The sequence below is a fragment of the Topomyia yanbarensis genome, chromosome 3, assembly GCF_030247195.1.
Source record: "Topomyia yanbarensis strain Yona2022 chromosome 3, ASM3024719v1, whole genome shotgun sequence".
NCBI classification, from domain to species: Eukaryota; Metazoa; Arthropoda; class Insecta; order Diptera; family Culicidae; genus Topomyia; species Topomyia yanbarensis.
Window position 1 is genome coordinate 316,420,645 of NC_080672.1, and position 20,416 is coordinate 316,441,060.

At 37.4% G+C, this 20,416-nt stretch overlaps 1 protein-coding gene across 2 annotated transcripts in view; it reads left to right on the forward strand.

Annotated features, from left to right (window-relative positions):
- The window catches only part of LOC131688760 (CTD nuclear envelope phosphatase 1 homolog), a 63,617-nt gene extending 51,896 nt beyond the window's left edge, over positions 1 to 11,721 (forward strand). For both annotated transcript variants that reach the window (XM_058973272.1, XM_058973271.1), the window contains exon 5: positions 9,597 to 11,721. The gene's annotated coding sequence lies outside the window, so the exon portion shown is untranslated. The remainder of the gene's footprint in view (positions 1 to 9,596) is intronic.
- Positions 11,722 to 20,416: the final 8,695 nt, after the last annotated feature.

Genomic DNA, 20,416 nt, shown 5'->3' on the forward strand with positions numbered 1-20,416 from the left:
GTTTTAACAATTCTCACCCCTTTCAATAATTTGTGGTTCATTGAGTAGGTTTTGGTCCAGTTCAATGATCTTGTGGTTGTGGTTTTTCAGTTCTTCGTGTTCGTGTTCTCGGCGAGCACCCGTTCTTCTAACAATAACGAGAAGACGTTCTTCGAGCACGCGGCACACTAGTTTTGGAAGAACACACTTGCGTACTTTTACAAAGAACCGCGCGCGTGCCTGACGAGTACAGGAACACGTTCTAGAACGTGTTCTAGGACATCACTGATTCGAACTTAATTTTCGTCGTACATATACGGTCACTAATCGACCCCGACCATCACCAACTTAATACACACGTTCTATTGGAAATAGAACGATTTGTGCTGATTCCATCAGTATGTTACCTGCCCAAAGACGGTAACTGTTCGCTTCGGATTGGGACGGTAATCAGCTTATTTCGTCCGCGTCCCTTATCATCCATTTTTGTTGGGTGATTCGTCAATAGTGCAGTGAGTCACTTTGGTTATGCAATTATTTTCCGTTCTTGAAATAAGTAGCAGTCTTCATTTCATTATTTTCAAAGTTTCACATATTATGTCGTATGCCATTTAAAATGTTCGTTAATTTGATGGCATTGTAAGGGAGGACGTATCCGCCGGATGAGGCCAATCGGGCTGACATTGCTTTGCACTGATCAGACTAATTTTTATGTTCGATCAACTTTGGAATTAATCAACGGGGCATTAGGTGTGCGTAGGGAGGGCGCATGCCCTTGTCTTAGTGGAGTGATGACTTCAGTCATGTATGAAATATGAGAATTGACCAATCGCGAGTGGGATTGAAGGTACTACCGCTCTAGTGATACGGGGAACTAACTCTGAACCGCACACTGAAAATTAAGTATAATATTCACTGTACGAGCGATCATTCAAAAACACACGCGAATATATAAATGGTAACACGGTTACAAAATCGCATTTATACAAACAAAATCACATGCGCTCTAGCGCACGCGACTAACACGTTAACATACAAACGCTTGAGCCCTTCGCGATCATCCACCCACCCCTACGCCCGCGATCTCGCAAACTTGATAACACCCCGGTGACAAAGTGAACGTTTTAACACACCCGTGTTCGCGTGATCATAAATCGGTCACTAGTAGTAGTAATACTCTTTTACTCCGTTTCAGACCTAGGAGTTTTATTAGGAGATTAGGCTCATTACAGAAGCGAGGTAAATGTGTAACTTTTTCAGATCCATTGACGTTTAGCTTAACGTGTTACAAGATGAAAGATTTACATATTGACATACTAGATGACTTAAAATGTATAGAATTTTGTTAACCGTTTTTAGTTAAAAGCTTAGTAGTTAGTACTCAAGTGAGAGCAAGGATGTGAAGTAAACAGATCGGAAAACTTGCTCTCACTTGAGTACTATGGCTCTAAGTTTCATAACTCTCCCTACCCAGTAATCTCTAGCTAATTGAATGTCGTTAAAACGTAAAAAAAAGAAAATGTGACTAACATAGTCGAAATAAAAAAGGAAAAAAGAATAATCGCCAGTTTCAATTGGTTGTGGTCAATAACGGAGTAGCAGCCACAGGCGATCTCCTATGCTTGTGCTTATTATTTGACCAACTAGGGAACTAATCCACTGGGCCCTTAAAGTTCGTAGGGAATACACAGAGTCTTGTCTTAGTGGAATGATGGCTGTTTAGTCTTGTATGAGGATCGAAAATTAACAATTCGCAAGATGAATCGAAAAACAGTTACCAATTTTCGGCAGTCATATCAGCACGAAAAATGTATTATTGTCATATTCATTGGTTTATTTTAGTGCATTAAATCATCAATTAATTATAACAATTATTCTCATTGCACTGTATTATTGATTGTCGTGTTTCATGAGTATAAAAATATTATAACTTGATTATTGACGTGAAAGTGGGCCAAACCAGGAGTTCCATCTTTATTTCTTTCATTTGTTCCTTCTTATGGACACATTGTTGTTTTAAATTTAATTAGTTTCCTCTCGTTCTTTTGTCTCCAATCTTGTCCTAGTGATAAGCATAAAAAGCCCACGAGCATGATATCGGTTGTATACTCGACTTACAAATTAGTCGTTTGAAATATTTCGATAGTACTTATTTTTTACCGGTTAAAAGGCGCTTCAGTTAGCATAACAACGCGCATGAATAATGATAATAAAAAATTGACTCCTTATTCAAAAGTTCGTATTTCATTGCTTATAATAATAATAGTAACGTTAATACACGATAAATATTACTTGTATTACGAAATCTTTAACTACATAGCCGTTAGAATATCTATTTCGATACATGTTTTGATACAGTGAAGATAATCGCTTTTCATTATGTTGTGTTGTTGTTGGAATGTCGTGTTTCATCAGAATAAAGAAACAAGGAATAATAACCTACCGACTGTCGGCTGTTTGGAGCTTGTTGCTTATGTTAAGTGACTTTTTTACAAACCGAGCATTACCAAATTAATTCAACAAACGATAAATCTATCACAAATTTTCGGAGGGCCTAGAGCAATAAACACATGATAACACTTCTGAGAGTTGCATGAATCCTATCACTTATCGAGGTGAATCCTGTGTGTGTAACTCTTTACCACATCATACTAACAAAATCTTCTTTCCGTGGCAAACGTATATATGCAAAGGTATACACGGTCTCCATAACAACCTTTCTTTACCTTCCTCAATGGCTGTAAGGACGTGGACGCAGCCTTCATTGATATTTCAAAGTAACTTTCTTGAAACGTGCATATTGAGAATGGATAGCTACTCCCAGGCCCCATTCGTTGATTCTCTGTGCAATTTCGTTTGTTCTGGTCAATCACGGAGTAGTAACTACGAATTGTACAGTTATCATACTCATGTAATAAATACCTTTCTATTGAGAAAGGCAAAACATAAAATGGATGTTCTTTCTTTTTGAACCTTGCACTGAGGATAATGCACCTACGAAAATCATACGAATATACTTTGATTTTTTGCCACAAGTTTTTCTTGCGAAAATCATAGTTCTGAACTATGAATGATGTTTTTTCATTTAAAGAGTCTACTATAGATATCATACCGCATACATACTTTTTATAAAGTTCAACGTATGAAAATATTACTATGGAAGTATGAAAATCCTAAGCAGTTCATATGAACATCATTTTAATGAGTAATGAAAATCGTAGCATTTTCTTGTAAATTTCATCATTTTGAAAATGAAATAAGGGTAGTAACTTTTCAACTATATTAAATAATGACAATAAATTTAGTTATTTAATACATTTATTTACAGGCTAATGTTGTTTGTTATATTTAATATTCCTACACAAAAACCTTTTTGGATCTGAATAAATGCTTATTGTCTACATAATGTATGGTGAAGGGTGGATCATCAATCGAATCTAATTTAATGAGCGTCAAATCATCGGTACGCCTTATGGCTTCTATTGCTACGTAGTGTGGATTATAATTTCCGCATATCCATTGTCTACATATAGCGTAAACGTCGTCGTTGTGCCTTAGAAATTCCTCAGTTTCGAATAAATTAACTGTAGTGTTTTCTGTTCTCGTTAAGAATTGACCAATTTTGTAAGAAATACCATTAATTTTACAAGAAGAAGTCAAACTGACTGTACCTTCGGTACTGAAAGGCCATGAAATGATTTTATTCCAGTACGGTCTAAATTTTAATATCTGTTATATGAAACTTCCTTCAACGTGTGACTCAACAAACGAGTTGTTGTTTACATAATATGCAAACTGCAAACATGATTTTATGCACAAAGAATACGCTATGTTACTGCGAGACGTTATGATATGAGCATACCTTAAAAATTTGGTGTTTAGCTTCATTTCGGAAGCACATCATCCGATAGATAGGTCCACTGTTTCTAATAACTTTAGAATAATGCACCAAAAAGTGCTGCTTAGGCTTTAAATGCTTATCGAATATCTGTAAATATAAGTGATTATGATCCTTAACTAAATTTTCTAATTCTTTCAAGTCATATTCGGTAAAAGTTCTATTCATAATAACATCTATCAGTTTGATGAGTGTGGTGCAAAAATTCCAGACAGGGTCATGTGGTGGTATATATGGTCCTACAATGAAGCTAAAGTTGTTACAAAAAGATCGCATTTCATCAGATGTGAATCTTAGAACAACCGATTTGGACTTATTTTTTGTATCGTAGGTTTCAGTTCTAGCAGGCATTCGGCGCATACCAACTTCCAATCATGTTTTTCCAATAATGTGGATGCGGGTGTTTAAATCGGAAAGTGACAAGCATCGTTTTTCATAAATGAAATTATTTAAAGCTGCAGTGAAGCCATATTTACAAACACCATTACTGTAAATGTCATGCATAGCATCTACATAGGTATTTTCTATGACATGAAATGATGGCAACTTATTAAATTCTGATGGTCCTACTATTCCATTTTCTGATTGTTTATTTGTTAAGATATCTTCATTGTAATTTTCAATAGTTCTCAGACTTCTGTCGTATTCTTTGTCATCTTTTTGAAGTTCCTGTTTTGGTCTACGGCAAAATCGACAATAGAATGTAGCATTGAAACTACCAGAAAAGAGAAGAAGAGTATGGATTCCGAGATTATTCCCTTGGAGCATCGTGAGAACGAATCTTACTTTGATTTGCTTACCCTGGATATGCATAAGAATTCCCTCTTCTTCAATTTTCTAAAAATGCTCACTATCTTTTCCACTAGTTTGTTGATGCCAACTTTATTCATAACTATTTTTCTGATAAATTGTAGTAAATGCCACATACAGAATCGACCTTATGATGGGAGCTTTGAGTATCGTTAATTTCGAATTCATCGCAATATAGCCAAATCGGTATAACATGATCAAAATCTTTATCGTTTACATGTTTTTGTTTGACCTTTTGCCAAATTCTACCATTGAGGATATGATTCATGCTTTTTGAATTTTCCAGGTTTTTAGTGTTTTCAATTATTTCTGTCAATATAGTATCATGTTCAAAAAATACTTTTATTTGAAACTCAATATCATTCAACACTAAGCAAGATTTTCTGTCATAGTTGTCTATTTGAAATTCTTCTGGTATTGTGCAGTTATCGTTATTCATCGTTATAACCAAGGGATACCTAAAGATGCCTATTGTTTTAAGGTAATTGAATAATTTGTAGTCACTGTCAATGAAATTAAAAGCTGTTCTCATACTGGAGAGACATGCGGAAAGCTGATGTAGCATTTCAGGATTACTTGTACTAACATGTAAGTTTTCGATTTGATCAGCAAAACTACTGCAAAGCTTTTGAGTTTCGTTCTGAATATGTTGAACGTCTTGTCTTGAAAAGTTTTTGCTGTTGTGCATACTTAAAGTGAAATCGGTAGCGGATTTTGAACAGTGAACAATTTGTTAGTAATACTAGCTTCTCCTTCATGTTTATTGATTTCATTTCTTTGCATTTTATTATTCGGTTCACTTTCGACTGTGAGTGTAGCTTCGCAAATATCTTCATTACCAGGTAACGTATTAGATTCGCCTGGATCAAATTTATGATTTCTCAAATGTCGCTTAAAATTATAGATTTTACTGAACGTTTGTGGACACCCAGGATAGCTACATGGATATCTGTAGTTTGCAGGTGTTCTATGCTCGACTGTTAGATGTTTCAGCAGCTTTTCGGCAGAATCAAAACGGATTATACAGCTTTCGATGCAGCATTCGACGAACATGATTGTTGATTGGCGGTTAAATATGCAGACAGCTTGGCAATGCAAACATAAGTGCTTGTGCAATCTATTTCGTACACATGCTTTTGCACGAAGAGCCACACCAATTTAGAGATTTTTGAAGTTGGCAAGCCAAGAACGACAGTCAGTTTGATGAGTACATCTATGCCTCTAGCGATGTTTTGTAGATTGTACCGTAAGTCCTTATAAGCTACCAGACAATTTCCCGATACATTATTGTAGTCTTCTCCAAAAATTATAAGCTTGGCCGTACCTGGCGTTCCTTGCTCATCCCATTGGTCTCGTAACTTTTCCAAAGCTACTTGTGCATCTTCATTTGTCTTGCAAAATAGCAATGTATCGTCTTGAGCTGTCGCAATAGTAGGTTTGAATCCTGAAGCTACCTTCACAGGAACAAGGACGGTGTTCAAACCAAGCAAGACAGCCGGTAAGCGCAAATCTGCTCAAAGAAATATTCGTGATGGAAACCATTAAAACTTCTTGAACATTTGAGTTATACTACGTTCACACTACGAGTTAAAACGTGATTTAACGCTATCTTGATAACATTTTGCTTGTTGCTAATTATTATAACGTGTTATAACTCTGTAGTGTGAACATAGTCTTACGTGCTGATGGATCCTTTGCATTTTTAGCAATGTAGCATCCGATAGGATCGATAATTTGCTCCCATTTATTCGGGCCACAAGATGCCGTTCTAAATCCAAGTATCCTAAAATCTGAATCCACCTAAGTAATGAAAAATAGTAAATTAATATAAACAATTAACCGATTAATTATAAATGAGGTGCGTACCAGCTGATATCCATATTTGGAATACAAATGAGGAAACGTTTGAAGTATTTTAGAGCTTTGGTTATTTTTTCTTAGGCTCTCTTTCCTGGCGTCAAACGACTGTTCCCATTGTGTAATTACAGTTGACCACGGTGAGTTATTTAATTGGAGCCAGTCTAGAGCGCTGATGGCTTCGTGTGGTATTTCAATTACCTTACATTTGGCTTTTTCAGCACCGCTCAGATGCTCATCTTCTCTCTCACTTTTGCGCTCAGACTGTCTAAGATAATTAATCCTGCTGTAAAGCTTATCTCCAGGATTGCCTTTATCTTTGTAGATAAAGTATGTCGCTTAATAAAACAAGAAAATTTGGAGTAAGTTTTAAATGTGGTATTATCAATACATTCTACCTTCGTTTCGTTTGGAAAAAGTCCGATAATAACATCCGCATAAATGTTCAACTGCTCGGCGGTGGTTTTCTTTTTTCTTTTGAGATGTTGCCTCGCAATGACATCGTTCAAAAACTTTTTACTGGCTTCCGACAATTCCAGATTGTTTCCGATGTTTTTCAGGATCTTAGAATCAATCACTGTTTCCCGCAAAAGGTCTTCAAGTGATTTCGAAGTAAAGTAATAATTAGAATGCTGTGGAAAACAAGAAAAAGCTATTAAAATGAAATTGAAAATAATATTGTTTTATTTAACGTACCACTTCAGCAGCAAGCTCGGAGTTTTCATCAGCGTTCTCAGCAGTATCGTATGTTCCCGTTTCGTCTTTGGTGTCTAGAAAAGATTCTGGCTCTTCACGGTGGGCCCTCACTTTGTTTTCCAATAGGATCGTTCTCCCAGAGACGGGATGTGTTCTATGTTGGGTTTCCGGCGAGAAAATCGTATCATCTATCGTGGACTCGATGTGAGTAACGTTTTGAGCATCGGTCTGTTCTTCTTCCGTGTCTTGGGTATCATTCAGTTTGTCCTGTAGGTAAAATTCATTAACATTTCCAGCCGGACAAATGGGTTTCCTTCTATTGTAATATTACTAACCTCTTTAACTATTTCCCCTGGTTCAATTTTGTCTTCCGGTGTCTCAGGAGTATTTTCGTCTTTCGGGTTCTCGTCAGACAACAAATTACTGCTTTTTTCGTAGATAATCACTGCGCCGTCCAGATCCTGAAAGTATTAAAGGAAAGTACAATATGATTACAATTATATTAGAAAAATAAATGAATAATTCTTACATTACGACTCCGCCAGCTTGAAATCCATCCCCAAATCACATCAATATTCCAATCAGGGTCTGACTGCGATAGAGCTTCGTATATTTTATCTTTTGTCCATGAAATAAGGGCGGTTGTATCTACTCCACACTCTGCGAATCAAAATGGAATACTCCACATGTATGATATGCACAATTAAAACAGTAACACTTTTAATCAAAATACCTTCGAATATTTGCAACGCACTAGCCGGAATCGGAAGGTCTGCCAGTAAATCCTCAGCGGACGCCATTTTCCTCTGCACTGTATATGCTTTATACGTGCTTCTTATAATTTTCTTCACACAAGATGCAACTTTGAATTTCATTGCACTCATGTATGAAATTTACACGTCCAACGTATACAGTTTATAATGCGAGTAAATGAAGTTTATGTACATGCTATGAGAAACATACGATAACTATAAAAATATTAGAAATTCGAAAATCAACTAGCTCATAAGATTTAAGTTATGATATGCATAAGTGCAGTATCCTCAGTGTGGTTTTTTTTGCATGAAATCCTGGAAAATCTGGAATATTCAGGAATTTTTTTTCTTCAGGTTAAGTAGATACCATACTAAACAACAAACCGTGGCATAAATTTCAATCTGCTAGTCATATTGTTTAAAAACAATCAAAATGATGACGCGCTTTCATTTTCCACAACAGGTAATTATCCTGATTTGAGCTCGCTCGTATCTGCGGATAATAAATGAAAAGTTTTAAGCATTGCAATATTCGAGCCGGTTCCCGAGCAGAAAATAACTGCGGAATGCTAAGTTCAGATATTCCATACCAACGACTGAATAACACATTATGGTATTAATAAGCTCGTAAGAGCGAAGACTACATGTTAAGAAGACTGATATCTCTTTCCTTCCCCCATACAAACAAGAAGCGATAGAGGTTACAGCGCCTCTATTGGAGGAAGGAAGGGAGCCTAATGTAAAAGTGTATACGCGTATGTGTATCACTACGGGAAGTGACGTTATATAACAGACTTGCGGAGAGAAAAACAGTAAAACTAGCAACCATGCATGTAAACTGGTATCACGGAAGCTCCCATAAGCTTTGAGGGGAAGTACACCTCTCAAAACCCTCATGCTCGTTTGGCTGCACTTTTTGACAGTCCATTTGGCTGCAATTTTTGACACTTCGCTAGTCTGTGTAGAAAGTGTCTGTAGCTTTTACTGTCCTCCAAATTCTTGTCAGAGTTGCCAGTCTTCTTGATATGCAGTCTTCAATAAGAAATAAATTAACAAAAATAATAACACAGATATGTTCTAGTTATTAGTTGATAATGAAACCAGTTATTATAATACCTGAATAATAATAAAACATTTTTCAACCTTAAAATAACAACATTCACTTTATTGAGGTATTTAAAAGGGTATTGATTTGATATTTGTAAAAATCACTGGAATACATAAATAATACTAAAATAAAGCATTATATCTCATTGAGGTAATGAGCAGGTATTGAAGAATGTTTCTTCACTACCTGTTTAAAAAATACCTCAATGAGGTGTAATAATCAATTAATACCAAGTTTTGGTATTTAATACCAGAAAATCGTATGCTCGGGTTTTCACCAGGTTTTTTTTCTCCTGGTCGGGTTGTGTTCCACATTTATCAGAATTTTTGTTTACTTCTTGTCAGTAGATAAACGTTGCAATTTAAATCAAATCGACACTTTTATATATCGTAGGTAAATATTTTGTAGACCGTGTATTGAGTTGACTTCTTACTATATTACTCTTTTATCTATCGTTGACTAATTTAACCTTCTTTCTCTGCTATAATTACAGAATTTAAGTAATATTTTATGGTGCGCTGTGAGACTTCTAAAATCTTACAAATATTCATTTATTTTATTCTAAATGTTTTCATCCTAAGATGAGAGAGCAAATTTCGTCGATGAAAAACCTGAAATAAAAGTAAAATAAAACGACAAGAGGAATAAACAAAACAAACATGAAAACCTAATACTTTAGATGATAAATAACGTATTTCGTACAATAAGCATTAATATTATTTGAACGTTCGCCACAGCGGGCTTCGCCTTGCTCGTTTCATCTTTTACAACTTATTCAGTCGTAAGTTTTCACCGTATGTGTATACGTTTATTCAAAGATGTTTGTTTTCATTATGAAATATCGAGTACAGCTCGGATCCTAATTCTTCCGTTCTTCTAATGGCTATACGAGGGACATCGTTCAAGAACTGAACGATACACTAGGAACAGCACGTATATGCTGGTTAAGCAAATAAGTCACTGACATTGTTTGATTAGTTTACCTGATTGTTTGTTTGAATAGCTAAGAACAAGTTGAAGACAAATTTATTTATACGGATGATTGTACCATTATATGAGTGTAAAAAATAAAGTAAACAGTGAATACTTAAGAACCACAAAGTGTAAGTGTTGATACGTTGAATAAGGAGTGACTCAAATTAGAATAAAACATCATAAGGTTACCTCCTATGGTTGAACTAAGTGAAACCCGGGAGGAGACGGATCTTTTTAGAAATTAAGTCATCTTATAAACATAGAAACACTCATCAATCGATAACACTGCAATCAACTCCATACCCGTAAATGTCCTCTAGTGTGCGATAGCTTAGCCAGCTACAAACAAACAATTTCAGTAGAAATTCGATGGATTATTCTACCCATTGGTTTGTAGTTAGTTAAGGCACTGATAACAGACGTTTGGGTTCGATTTGAATCGTGTGTAAATACCCGCTACTGAAATTCGCTTGTAGATGTCGCAGTGATCGATACAATGCAGTTAGAGTGCAGCTGTCAAACATGTGTAGCAAACAGTTGCGCAGATGGCAATAGTGAAACACGGATTTCCAACGTTTATCAATTTGAAAGTTTACACAGGTTTTTGAAGAAATTTTGTTCCATCCTAAACGTCTGTTATCTGTGGTTAAGGCATCTGATCCAACTCGACAGAGTACTATCGATAGTTGTATAACAACGTTTTGAGGAATATGAAAGGTTGCTAAAACCAAATAAAATGAACTTATAAAAAATATTGGTTGTGTCCGCTAGAAGGAGCAAAGCTAACTCTTCCTCATTCTAAATTTACAACAATATCGGCACAACTAGGACGGTTTCCGTCTTTTGCCAGCACCTATGAGCAAGTATTTTTAATCTGTATTACCTTGTACACCATTATTTCATGAATTTTCTTCCCTGCTGTCTAATCAATCAATCAATTCAAGAGGCTATCATAGATAAGTAAAACAGAATCAAGTGGCAAAAGTGGATACAATTTGAATCATGTCAATAACTTCTATAAGATTTTCATCTTAAGTCTTTCCAGCTCTTCATAGGTTGAATTGATGATTAGTCCTTCGAAATTATCTTTTACTTTTTGCTAGTATAGTAGTGAATCTTGCCTTGGCGTAGGTTTGTTTGTTATCTCGTTAATTTCCTCTACACATTGATACTCTAGACAAAAAGTGTATTTTCTATATGTTTTTAGAAACATCGAATTAGTTTAAATTTCTCGATACAACCCCATAGTGTTTTGATTGGTATCTTACTACAATCAACGGCATTCGTCAGGATTGCAAAGATTCCTTAAGCAATGACAAATTCTTTTGATACTAGCATAAGTGCAGAAATAAATAAGTGTAAAACAGTAATAAGCTATTTTGGAAATTTGTTACCATGGAAAAGAAAACAAATACAAACAAAGAAAATAATTGTTTCATTCAGGATTACAGGAAATAGGTCAACACTGATGGAATGAAATTACTTGCAACTGGTAAAAAATCGCAGCAGACACAAACAAATAAACAATTATTCAGCAAAAACTACTAAAGAGTAATAGGTATTAATTTGTACATATAGTTTGATAGAATGATAATCAGAAAACAAAGCCCAAATAAGAATGCAGTAAATGAACAATATAGGCACTGTCAATCTACTTACTCAGTCTAAAATCCTCCGAAATGCTATCCTTTGTGCAATTGTGTTTATCTTGCAGAAATCATTGATCGAGTAGCCGTTAGTGGTCGAGAAAGATTTCACTAGATTTCAAGAGGGGGGTCCACTTAGTGCACCAGTGCAACTGTAAAAAGGTTAAAGGAATTTGTTCTCCCTACATTTCGCAGAGTTAGGGCGAATGCTCCAATAGTCGTGGAGTACCAATAGTTACAAGTACTGGGTTATACACCCAATTAAGATACTAACCTTCACCAACTATATTTGGCTTAGTAGACCACAATAAAATCGCACGTCGACTAAAGTTTTATCCTAGAAGTGCGATCAAAAAACAATCAAAATAATTAAATTCTTTAAACTTTGAGCTTCCTTACAAGTACGAAGGAGCAAATGTACCTATATTTGCATGCCCATAAGAAATTAATGGAATTTGCCACTGACCATCCATCTAGGGGAAATTCTAGGATAGGAATACCTCTTGATTGCCTTGGGTTAGGGGTAGGCAACGTTCAATAAAGGGGTCTGATGTGGATGATAGAAATCGACTGGACTCTGCACTGTCACAAGGTTCGTCACTTCCCACCTTAGCAGGTGGTAGTACCGATGTCTTGGTCATGCGTCAGGAGTCAAAATATGAATTATCGTCTAAATAAATCACTCAGCTCACACATTTGTGGAGATACATGAAACGGTAAATCTAAAATAACATCAAATAGGCAAACCAGTTTGGTCGTCAGTAACTAACAAGAACTTAATGCGAGTTAACCCTTAAATGCGCAATGTTGTTTTAAAACAACATTGCGAAAACCATCTTAAAATTATCAGAGTAACGTATTAATGCTGAGAGACAATTTTCAGAAAATTTGAAAAAAATTGCTTTGCGCCTTTAAGGGTTAAATAAGTCCAAACTAGCTCTGATTTGGCGCTAGCTTGACACTAAAATCCAAAAGGTCACACGTTTTGTATGAACGCCTGAAAACGCTGGCAGATACCGAGTGATGTGTTGGTAGTAAGCTTGGAAGTTCTGTTTTGCTGATGAGGATTTTGAACCGAAACCGTTTTTTGGGTATGGGAACCTAGGTTTCAGTTACTGATGACTAAACACCTCTGTCCCATCTCAGGAGCATGGGACCAAAGGAGTGACATTAACTCTCTTAGCCCAGTCACTTCCAACGATTTATCAAATCCGCATCAAATTGAAACGGTCGGTACGGTTGTCCACGTTTCTTCCTTATTCAAGACTCAAAATGATTCGTTGATTAAATTTTTCATTAAATGATTAGTTTAATTGCCGCATAATTTTGAATCATCTTCATTTTGTACGCTGCACAGTTGGCCTGTACGCTTTAATGATTGTGTCACATACCATATGTAATATTGACAAAAAATGTAGGTGAACGTCTACAATTTTCCAGGATCCCTACATGTATTGGCTGTGCATGTGTAGACTAGACTAGACTAGAGGACCTAGGTTTCAGTTACTGACAATCGTTATAAACAAAAATACAGACGTACTTGAAACCATTCTACATGTTGTTCGGATGATACACTGAACACGTCGTTACGTGTGACATCACTGAAGAGCATGAAAAAATAGGAGCATTTCGGAAATTTTGCTTGCCTAAATGAAGAAATGAATCGAGATCGTCTGAAATGAAATTTATAGTAGTAGCTGTGATGTACAAAAAAAATTGTTTTCAAGTAATTTCATCACAAGATGGTAGCCGTTTAACATGATCCTTATTGGAAATGGTCCACGGACGGATACGTATCTTCCGTAATTTTTGACTTAGAGCCAAAAACCGAAAAAAGGTTATAGGAGGTGCAAACAACCACATTTTACACCTTCCATTTAATACTTGGTTTGTGAAAATCGATTCAGTCATCAACAAATAACCGATATAACTTTGAATCTGGAATATGCCCAAAGCCCGGGATTTGTCGATAGTGAACAATAACTTTAAGGAATCTTTGTTTGGCCATCAGTGATCTAGATCTGCAATTCGAAGTAATTTGATGTCCATTTCAGTAGATTTTTAACCTCTGAGATATATTGGCTTAAATGGCACGTTCTCCGTATGTAGTCGGTGATTCGGGCCTTGCCGTGTGTTTTCATCATTTCCTGAACGGAAGGAAAGGAGAAGGAGGTGTGGGGAAGTAGAATTGGAAGGGTGGGCAAAATAACAGCACAAAAACAAACAGCAGGTAAGTTAACCTCACAAGTAGTGCCTGCGAGTAAGCCTAAAGCTCTTTACCACATGGGATAAGAAACTTTAGTATGTCTCTAAATTTCAGTTGTCCAAACATGGTGTCGTCTATGTAAGGACGGCCGAAAACTCAAAATCGCAATCGCGCTACTGTACAGTTGCTTATTAGATGATATGAGGTTCCGTAGTCGAATTCACAAAGATCACATAAAAAAACTCAGTGCGCTGAATAGCTGCCACGTGATGCTACCGAAATCACTGGGCACGGTTGTTCTAGGAACGCCTTTGTTTGGCGACACGTTTGTAGATTTCTCCAATAATTTCGGTGCTCGAATGAAGCCCAGGGCCGTATTTTTTCCCTTATCCAATTTGTCGACATTGGCAGGACAGACACAGGACCAACGAAGTCAATCGCTGAACCTGTCCTGGCCAATTCGTCAGCCCATTCATTTCCAGTAATAACGGAATGTTCGGGCAACCAGCTTGGACCGTGATTTGTCTGAGCTAAGGGCCTTGATTGCAGCCTGACTATCGGAGCAGAAGAACTCTGCCGGACAAAATCAGTTGAAGGGCCAATTGTGCCCCGAACATAATCGCAAAGATTTATGCTTGGAATACAATACAGTATCTACCTAGTGAGTGAGATTGTTCCAATCTCATTTCACGACAATAGACACCAGCACGTCCCTCCATCAGAGAACCGTCAGTGTAACAGACCACTTGCGTTTGTTGTTGTCCTTCCATATAGCCAGACAACCACTCCTCTCGAGAGGGAATCTTCACATGCAATGTCCTGTAAGGAAAACTACATGTGAGTGTAATATCGCTGGGAGCAAGAAAATCTTCACCCCATGTAACCATTTGTGACGACAATTGTGTATGACTGGTAGCAAGATCAACATGGTTACTGTTCCAAAGCCCAGTAACCTGCAGTCTGTATGCACATGATAGTGCTTCTTTCTTGAGGTGTATGTGTAATGGTTTGATATTTAGAAGTGCCTCAAGAGTAGCAGTCGGCGTTTTGGTGAAAGCACCAGTCAACGCTATGAGCACCATTCTTTGCAGATGGTTTAGCTTTGACTGGACTGTCATCACCTCTCCCCTCTGCACCACACAAGGCATCCGTATGACAGTATTGGACGTACATTTGTCGTGTAAATCCATAGATGTATTTGGGTTTGAGACCCCAGGTCTTTCCAAAAGTTCGTCGGCGCTGCCCGAAGGCCATGCACGCTTTCTTGACTCTGAACTCAATGTGAGCAGACCAATTCAGTTTGGAATCCAATATAACTCCAACATATTTGACTTGATCTGCACACAGTAGCTCAGAATCAAAGAACTGCAAGGGACGAACCCCGGTTGTTATTCGCTTCCTCGTGAAAAGAGCCATAGAAGTTTTGCTTGGGTTAACTGATAATTTAAATTGTCGACACCACTGTTCGACAGCTCTTAATTCTTGTTGCATCAAGTTAAAGATTGTTCCGATGCAAAGTCCAGTAATTAGTATTGGGTAATCGTCAGCAAACCCGTAGGTTGCAGAGACAAGCTCATTGAGTTTCTTCAATAAGCCGTCGGCAACTAAGTTCCATAACAGCCTGTCACAGTGACGTGCAAAGAATGCGGTTACTAAGCATTGCGTTTATCCAACCCGAGATACATGCAGATACCCCATGACCGCACGTCGCTTCCAGAATAGACTGGAAGGACACATTGTCAAAAGCACCCTCAATATCTAGGAATACGCCTAAGCTAGATTGCTTGAGCGAGAAGACATTCTCAATGTTGTCGTGAAGCAGAGTGATCGTGGATTTCCCACACTGATATGCATGTTGCATTTTGTGCAGTGGATATTCAACTAAACTTACTTTCCTAAGCGAAACTATTAACTAAACTCTTGGCTGCCCACTTGACCGATTCAGTGGTAACCAATGTGCGTGCTAACGCCCACGAGTCCGAATCACCAGAATGAGATCTGTGAACATTGTTCAGCTCCGGATCGATACAACCTGGAAAGTGTGTGTCGAAGAGACAATTAAGAACATCTTTTTCGTCCGTCACATAAACACCATCTCTGGTTTTTAAGGAGTTCATCTGAAAATCTTTCGATTTCCAGAGAATTTTATTTTGATTTCGGGAGAATTTTATTTAACCTGCTAGCCTCGTTCAAACTAGACAATAGTGTACAGGTTTTGCCAGCCAGCCCACTCTGCAGATCTAAGATATTTCTAATATGCACTACGAGCTGAGCTGAAAACCCTGGAGTCATCGAGTAGACGCTGGTTCCAAGCTCCTCTCGTAGCCTTCTTCATTCTGTCATGCTCAGCCGTCCACCAAGGGGTTCCCCTAGTCGAAGTACGAAGTGGACAAGCTTCTTCGTAGGATGCTACTACGAACGAGTTCGTCGTAACCACGACGTCATCCAAGTTGTCTAGTTGAATAGTTGTTGGAAAACATTCATGAAATTTAGTCGCCAAGTTTTCCAAACAGTGGTCTCAGTTTGTAGATTTAGGATTAAGATATGTTACCACATTGAAGATGACATCAAAATGATCGAAAAATATATATTTATTATCGGATAGAGACGGTTCAGTTTCATTTGAAATCTGCCAATTTCCCAGATCTTGCGAAATTCTACCAGAGCAAAGCGTTATATCTAACACCTTCTCCCTCCCAGACCTCGCAAAAGTTGGTCGGTTTCCCATATTCAGAATATAGAGATTTGTACTACTTACGTACTCCATCAGTTCAGAGCCTCTCAGATTGATGTCTGAGCTGCCCCAAATGATGTGATGAGCATTCACTTCATTCATTTTGAAATCATCAGAAGGAGATGACTCGTTATGCGGTAGAAGGGGATTGGAGGTGTAAACATCCACATTTTACACCTTCCATTTGATACTTGGTTTGTGAAAATCGATTCAGTCATCACCAAATAACCGATATAACTTTAAATCTGGAATATGCCCGAAGCCCGGGACTGATGTCCATTTCAAAAGATTTTTCACCTCTTAGATAATACGATTGCTACGGTATATATGGGAAATTCATGTGTGACCGCACTAAATAAAATATAACTCCGGAACCAAAAGTCAGATCTGAATGAAATTCAACAGCAGTTAATGGGAGTGTCATATTTTTCATTTGAAATCAAGTTTGTAAAAATCAATCAAGGATTTGAAAAATATATGGGACATTAAAAGGGACACTCCATAACTTACGTAACGCAAAAATTTCCCGAAATTGACTCCCCCTCCCCCCATGTAACAAATTGTCACAAATGTCTCCATCCGTCCTCCTCTATTACGTAACAAATTCCTTGAAAAAAATTTTTTTCTTCGGTGAAAACATGTTACGATCTAGCTTACTCCCCCTCCCCTCTATGTCACAACATGTCACAACTTGTACCCCTCCCCCCTAAATGCGTTACGTAATTTATGAATCGTCCCAAATAGGAATTTGGCAAGTTCCCCGGGGCATCAAGAACCGTAATAGGCGGCCAACGCGGACAAAGCTAATTCAATTTATCATTAGTGATCCGGTCCCGCAAATCCAAGTAAGGTTGCATACATTTTTATATGTATGTATTGCATCATTTGGACATCATTGTGGCACCAGTTTATACAGGAATTTTTTGTGTGACGGCACACTTCGACCCGTAACTCCGGAACCGGAAGTCCCACTATTAAAAAGAATTCAATAGCAGCCGATGGGAAGTATGCACCTTTCATATTTTGAGACTATGTTTGTGCAAATCGGTCCAGCCATCTCGGAGAAATACAGGTGACATTTTTGCCATTTACACACATACGCTCGCACACACACGATACGGAAAAAAACATTGGTGTTTAAGTTTCTGGGGATTAATTTTCGGGGGAAATTTGCAAAACCATTTGCTATACTATACGTCCTATATATCTAATGACCTAATTCCCCTTTTAGCTAGTGTCTATTTTTATTACTAGCTATTTATCATGGAAGAACACTGAATGCGGGGTACCATAGTTTGTGTTTCTTATGCAAAAAGACCAAAGCTTCTAAGGAAGATAGTATGAGTGTCTACATAAAACTTTTCAATCCGTTTTAAGCCCCAAATCTCACCAAATATTGTGTTTCTAGTTATCCTTTACTTCACATCTCGGAAGAAGTCTTAATGCGCTGATCAAAAGTAGTGTCCATGGAAAGAAGTGAAGGTAGGCAGAATGACCGCACGAAACGTGCGAACCCGTTTTACCCCAATTTTTCCCAAACTCAAGAGAGAAAATAAACATAGCAATATATTTAGGACGGAGTTTGAATGCAGTTGATCAATAGTGGTATTGCTTATGAAAAAAGGCCCGGGGAATCGATTGCAGATAGCCAGAATGTCCGCATGAGATGTGTGAACCCGTTTTACCCCGTATTCTTCCTCTAATTAAAAATTGAATTTAAACTAAGTTTTACATTTGCGGAAGAGGACGAATACGGCTCATCCAAAGTAGTTATTTTTATGCCAAAAAGCCCGGGGAATCAATTGAAGATAATTAAAAGGACCGCACGAAACTTGTGTATCCGTTTTTCCTCAATTTTTCTCACAACTCAAGTGTAAAGTTAGATCTGGCCCTTTATTTCAGAAACAAGTTACGCCTGATCAGATATATTAATTTATAAAGAAGTAAGAAGAATAGTTTGTAGATAAATAAAACGACTGCACGAAACATGTGTAATCGTTTTATCCCAGTTCCCAGATCTCAAGTTTGACGTTATTTCTTACTCCACATTTAAGAAAAAAGGCTGAGTACGGCATATCAAAAATAATATTTCTTATTATTGAAAACCTGAGAAGTTGATTTCGGATAGAATAACCATACGAAACGTGTGACCCGTTTTGACCCCACTTCTTCTCAAATCTCGTGTTTCTAGTTAAACCGGACTATATTTCGGAAACAGACTGAACGCGATTTTGTTGTACATAAGAAACACTACTTTTCATCAGCTGCATTCATCCTCTTCCCGAGAAGTACAGCCACGTTTAACTTCACACTTGAGTTATGAGAGGAACTTAGGGTAAAATGGATACTCATGTTTCGTTTCTTTCTGAAATGTGATGTAAGTATAACTTCGCACATTTATAAGGTAAATAATTTTGGTAAAACGGGTAAACACTTTTCGTGCGGTCATTCTAAGTATAAAAAAACTACTTCGGCTAGCCGCTTTCAGGCTCTTTCTGAAATGATGAGTCAGGTATAACTTCACACATACATTGTGTGAAGAATTGGGGTAAAAGGAGTATACACGTTTCGTGCGGCCATTCTAACTATCTTCCATCGATTTCCCGGAATTTTTTACATAAGTATTGCTATTTTTCATCTTTCCGAGAAGCACAGCCAGGTTTACCTTCCCACTTGAGTTAGGCGAAGAATTGGGGTAAAACGGGTACACACGTTTCGTACGGTTATTCTAACTATCTTTAATCGATTCCTCAGATATTTCTACATTAAAATTACTACTTTTCATCAGCCGCAATCAGCCTCTTTCCGACAAGCACAGCCAGGTTTAACTGCATCCAAGTCAAAAAGGGCAAGTTGCTGGCTAACGGGGGGCTATTTGCCAACTCGGATGCGCAAATTGCCATTCAATTTGCCAGCAAATTGGTGGCAATTTGGGGGCTATTTCAAATGCAACATTTGGGCGATTTGCCGCCGTCATTTTTCTGCCGCCCTACTCGCCTTTAAATCGCCCCCAATCGCCCACGGAACGCGCTTTTTAATCGCTTTTAGTTGCCTTATTTGAAAATTACAAATAATACTTATTTTCGGATACATTATCTACTCACATAAACACCACCGAATTATATGAAGAATTAATGGCGAATATGATATTGCACACCAAGACTTACCACAATCTGAAGTTCATTACGAATTTAGATCAAAGATCTTGTTCTACTATACTTACACATGATTCCACAATTTCCCACATTCGTTGGCTTAATGAAGTGCACGAAACAAACAAAATTCATGCGAGAACATGCCAATTGTTAAAAAAAACAATTTTAAGGTTAAGCCAAACATGAAACGCCATGTTTGAAAAACGCGAAAAACAACCAAGTTCATTTCAGCCGCCAGTAAATTTGTCTAAGTATTGAAATTGCCTTTAAATCGCATTCGCAAATTGTATTTGTTCCTAAGGGCAATTAGCACAGGCGAGTTGAGTCAAACGTCAAACTTTTTAAATCGCCTGACCATGTTCGTCCGCATTTTTTTCGACCGGGAATCGCCTGACCATGCTCGTCCGCATTTTTTTTTTTTGACCGGGATAATTCAGCTATGGGATGACTTGGGGTGAAACGGGTACACATGTTTCGTCCGGTCATTGTAACTATCTTCAATCGATTCTCTGAACTATTTAACATAAAAAATACTTTTGATCAGCCGCTTTCAGCTTCTTTCTGAAATGTTAATTAAAGTATATCTACAGTGAAAAA